Here is a 6,000-nt window from a genome sequence, read left to right on the forward strand (position 1 = left end):
AAGGAGAAAAGACCGCACATGTATGAATGCAAAATATTGTCAGCATGGGCTTTAGTCACCATGGCAGTGAGACTGCCTGTGCCAGCAGCCTGGGCACGGGTGAAATCCTGCACTGCCTACCTACAAAATCAGTGCCACAGCCTGAAACTGTACTTTTTACCTTTATATAAAGACAGCCTGTGAAAAAACTAAAGCTCCTACTTTTTTTTTTTCCCCCTCTAAATAATTAATAGAAATTTTATTTTGAAAGTTACAGTCAGGAAAAAGATGTTTTCAGTTTCTTGCTGTTTGAAAGCTACCTCAATGCTATAGCTCTTGCTACATGCATGGGAAATTAGTGGTTCAGCAAACACTGAAAAGCCACAGGCAGTGTCTGAATTTGTAGTGAACTGTGAAGGTGAAAGAAGAGCACAAATATCCACATTAAATATTGAATTTTTGTCCTGTACAAACAGAACCAAATGGAGAGGTGAATAGGTTTGGTAGAGAAGCAAGAGCTCCTGGAGCAGAGTTTGGCTGGAAAGAAAAAACAAAATTATGCTTCAAATAAACATTAGGCACACATTTGTAATAGCTCAAAGATGCACTGTCTGCAGATGAAAGCTGGAAGCTGGGTTTCAGACAAACACCTGAAGCGTGCAGGGATAGCTGCATGGTCTGGGATGTTATGAAATAATACACAGGTCACAGTAAACCAGAAAATTCTGAAACTTGTTAGCAGGAGAAAGGCTGCATGACTGTCTCCAGTGTATCTCTCTGTCTTTGGGCAAATGGTGTCTGTGCCTCTGATCCATGTGTGGAGGAAGTGTGCCCCAGCCACAAAACTGCAAATCCAGGGGCAGCTCTTGTCATGAGGCTGGGGGTGCCCCTGCTCGAGGACTTACAAACCTTGCTAATTTCCTTGCAGAAAAGGAAAAAAACACCCTGGAACTCTAACTTGCAAAAGACCCTGTAGCCTTCTTCTGCACACCCTTGGATGTTTTTGCAACCTCTGACAACCTGAGGGGTTTTCCCTTTTGGAACTGGTGTGTCTGGTGTACTTGCACTATCACTCCCGGGGGTTCCACTGACTCTGCCCCAGCTCACAGAGACAGGCAGGGGCAACTCAGGCTGCCAAAGGGAAACAAGGCATTGAAGAAAGCAATTGGGTCCTTCCCAAGGGAATGGCCATTTTTTGTGATTTCCAGTATAAAACAGCTAAATACTCAAATTGTGCTGATATTGCCTTGATAATGAATAACCTATACCACTCTGGGGATTTATGATACTGTTCTCTTAAAAAGTTTTGTTTCCATTGTATCGTCCTTTGGACAGAAACAGGGATCTTGTGAATACAGTGAAGGAGATTCACAATAGCTGTGGTATCTGTTTAGTTTTGGCAAGAACTATTTTGGAAGTCAAGCAGCCTTGAGTTTGAGCTTTTTCATCTGTGCAATGGCAGAAGTGCACCTGTGTGGAGGAAAGGGTCCCTCCAGAGATGGATGCAGGAGGACAAGAAACATTAATGTTTCTTGATCATCCCACAAATACATAAGTGAATTCTTCTGATGCTTGTCCTATTTGGAATTGTATAATTTTTCAATAATAGTTTAAAAAGTGGCAACCAAAATCAAATGTTTGTCTTTGCTGGGCAGAACTGTTATGATTTATTCCAAAGTATAAGGTTAAAGGCCTTGTTTGCAGAGGGAATCTGGATAGCTCTGTTATCTGGCATTTGTATTAGCCAAAAGACTGGTTCAGATCAGCTTACTCCTTGAGCACTATGAGCCATAAATTACTAAAAATAATCACATCCTATAAGCATCTGTCACATCATCTTAGCAGCTCTCAGGGGGTACAGCTAGAAATTTGTGACTGTCCAAAGAGCAAAAATGGAGTGTGGAGTAATACACCAAATAATTTTAAGAATAGTACACATCAGCCTTAAAAAATAAACAAAAGACATTATACATGAACATATATTTATACGTGGACATATACATTATACAGTGAACATATATTTATACTTAGAAGTCTCATTTTCTCTGCACTTCTGCCCCCTCAAACCTTTGAATGGAATCTGATAGTCATTCTTCATTTCTTATGCTTCAAGCAAATATGCTGCAAAAATGCCACCTTCTCCTACTGCAGCTCTGCCTAAGCAGCCCTGACATACTCCTGACAGCATTAATTCTCATGATCCATTGATATGGAAGATTACAAATTAAGCAAATTTGCAAAGACCTGCCAGAGATGAAAAGCAATTTGAAGTGAAATAGGGTTCTAATGAGTATTGTCATCTACTGTGTACGTATCTTGATTTTATCTGAGTGCAGTTTTCTTCTACTCCTGGCACACATTCATCCTGATTACTTCAAAATGTTAATTTGTCATCCTCTTCCATCTGGAGTAAACGGGTAGGCACACACCACAGCCATCCTGAGTGGAGACACAGGCTCCTGGGTGAATGTGGATTCGGGCTCCAGTTTGCAGAAGTCTGCAGAGCAAGACTTTCAGGACATCATACCTGGAATAACTCAGGAGGGGTTTCTTTGGCAAAGGCTCAATGCCCACTTCATTAGGTGAAACTCAGAGCCTGTCTTCCTATAAGGAAGCAAAAGCAGTCTCTTTCAGTAGACAGCTTGGAAGGTCCTAATTGTATCTGTGAAGCTGAAATAGAAATTCCAGCTCCAGATGTCAGATTTTTTGGCACTCCTGCATTTCCAGAAGGTACATACTGACCTGGTGGAAGACTGGGGCAAAAAAGATGCATTGAGATGACTCACCTTTGGCTTGGGTACACCTTGCACATCCCACTTCTGCTCCCTCTGTAAGGAAGGCTGGGGCTGAAGAAGGAGAGATCTGTGGGATGTTTCTAGTGAGGACTGGGACCTCAAGCATGCAGGACTTGCTTTGGGCTCTCACCCACAGCCAGCAGCTGACATTTAGTAGGAGACCAGCCCCATCTCTGCAGGCTACTCTGAAGGCAGCAAGCTGATTTCCATGGCATTTCTGCTGGAATGAGGACAGCTGCAGCAGCATATCACAGATCCCCCCTGTCTGAGTACCAGCAAAGCCTCTTTTCACCCCTGTCTCAGGACACTGCTCTCCCAAATACAAATGCACATACTGGATTGAGGTGAATTCCATTTCAGGAAGGAAGGGGATGATTTAGAGCCACTGTGAACTGCACTGCTGGGCACTTTCTCCTTATTTCTTGAACCATTTTCAAAACAGCTGTTACTTATTCCTCTTATATTTCATCAACTCATGACATGGAATAGATATATTCCAGAGTTCCTGAGGGGACAAAAATCATTATACAGAGACTGTTAAAAAGCAAAAAAGAAAGAGAAATAGAAACAGATGTTTTGCATGCTAGTGAGGCAAAGTTGTAGGAAGTGATAATTTTATTAGCCTGACTTGAGAAAACTGGGAAAAAACAGGAAAGCTTTTAGATGTAAGAACCACCAGAGGCAGCAGCGTGTCAGTGACATGGCTCACACTGTAACCTTAGGCAGCAATTCAGCTCAAAAGGCAGAAGCAATTTTAACATACTATGAGCTAGACTATAGAGAGACCTTTTCAATATATCTTTCTTTTGTCTTGACAAATTCATTAAATATTTCCAGATACTTCTTGCATTCCTGATAGCCTGTTTCTCTCCTCCCCTCATAATTTTGTTATTTTCTTAGAATATATTTTTGTTTCACAAGATACATTGTTCATGTTAATGTGTAAGTTGCAGGGTGTGTGGTCTATCTGAGACCCAAGCCAGCTTTTCTACTCTTGCTTGGCAGTTCCCATGGCAGCATCTGTTATCTCTCCCTTAGTCTAACATCTCTCTGATTTATCTCTACTTGCCTCTTCTATTATCTCCTCTTGCCACCAATTTCCTCTTTTCTAGCATCTGACAAGTTGACTAGCACCTTCATATAGCAACTATCACAGCTCCCCCAGCATCCTTCAGCCCTTGCTGACAGCTGAATAATGTGTTACCTGTCCTGGTTCAGAACTGTCATTCCTGCATAATAATTTTCAGAGAAAAATTTCTCTGATGCCCTTTGTTTCTTTTCCCTCTCTCTCAATTCTACCTAGTCAGTTTATAGTTTCTCTGATATTTACTCCCCACCAATTCAGTCTGACTTTGTAAGTGGAAGCAAGAATTTGAATAAGTTCCACCCAAATGTTAAGCTGTGTATCTGGGGGTAGGGGGGAGGTGTTCAAGTCTCACGACAGAAAATTATTACCTTATCTGACTGACAGGTAATACTTAGGGGCCAATTTTTGCAGTGAAAACATATGCATGTCCAGAAAGTAATTTGTATAAACATTTGTCAACAATTGCTTGGAGTTTACTATGATTGAAAACATTCATGACAGTAAAGCTAATTCAGTGAAATGCTTGCAAAAAGCTACACTCTTATCTCTGTAGAAAAAACAGAAGCCTCAAAATACTTGGTATTTAAGTATTAAATTATTTTAATAATTCAAATTTTTTCTTCAAGTCTTATTTTCCACAAAAAATCTCAGATTTCGCTCAAAATAAAAGTCCACTTTTAAAAGATGTTTTTGTCCCAAAAATATTGGAAATGCAATCTATATCCTAAAGAAAAAGACAAACAAACACACACAACCAAAAAAATTAACAGAATATTAACAGAATACTGTAAAAGGATACATACATGCACATATATGTATGCATATATACATGTATACATGTATGTATACTTATGTGTATATGTGTATGTATTTAAATCTCACAGTTGGCTGAATTAGGCTTTTATTAGTCCAATAAATTAGAATACCGGAGAAAATGTATTCAAACCAAAAGCATATTTTTAATAATTCTTGGCTATTTTTGCAACACTTGACAAACCTCTTTCCTTTTTAAAAGTCAGGTATAATGCCTCATGTTTAAAAATAGCCATAGAGCACAGCATTGTTCCACACTCAGCATGGCTCCCAAAAACACACATGTGCTCCTGGCCCCTGCAGTTCTGGAAGAAGGGGTGTCTCCCTTGCCTTCACTCACTTTCTCCTGCAGTTCCCACTGCCACTGGTGGCCTTTGTGGAAGCTGTCTCTATCCCACTGGAGGTCTATTGCCCTGTATAAAACTAGGAGGAGCTGAGTGCTCCCTGAGAAAACAGAATCAGTAACCACTTCAGGAGATCAGAACCAAGCCTGTGCCGAGGAAACTCACTGCTCTCGTGCTAGTGCCCCTTCTCTACCCAGCCCTATCAGCCATGTGCAGGACACCCAGGGAACAGAAAGTGATGCTGGCTTGAAGAAACACCTCCTTGTCATGCTGGATTTCACAGAATTACAGACTGGCTGAGGACTTTTGAGCACAGACAGCACCCTCAGAGAGAATCTGTTCTGCTCCCCTGCTCAGGGCAGGGGCGCTGACAGCAGGTTGCTCCAGGTGTGTCTAGCAAGGCTGAAGACAGAAAAGAATTCAAATGTTAGAGAAAGGCAGGATTCAGGCATTGCACAGAATGTGAGCTCCACTGAAACTCGAAGATGGGGTTGTTCTCATGAAAAGTTTTTGTTTAAACAAATATGTGGCATTTATGATGACAAAATTATTAAGTTAAGAGTTCTAACAGCATGTACTCTTGATTCCCTTCTACAATTCTTCATTCCTTTCTTACATTCCTCAGAATACCAGTATATTTTTCTTCTTGTTCTAATTTTCTTTTAAAAAAAAGAACCAAACAAAACAAGAAAATAACATCCATAATTTTGTAAAGAAATTGACTTTTGATCCTATTCTCTTGCATATTATTTTTGTAAGGGCCAGCCATAAATCAACCTGGCATTTCATTTTTTTCTTTTCTATGAAGTGGTAAAAAGTGGAGTTTCTGTAGCTAGAAATGTAGTGGTGTAGACATAAATATCATATCCTTAGCCATCCTAGGAATACTTACCCTAAGATGTGTTTCTGTGTCCTTCAGAATAATAAATGTAGCAACTGAGAATGGGATGGAGGAGCTTAAATGTGATGAGCAATCACTCAT

This window comes from Vidua chalybeata, chromosome 2 (assembly GCF_026979565.1).
Source record: "Vidua chalybeata isolate OUT-0048 chromosome 2, bVidCha1 merged haplotype, whole genome shotgun sequence".
Taxonomy (NCBI): domain Eukaryota; kingdom Metazoa; phylum Chordata; class Aves; order Passeriformes; family Viduidae; genus Vidua; species Vidua chalybeata.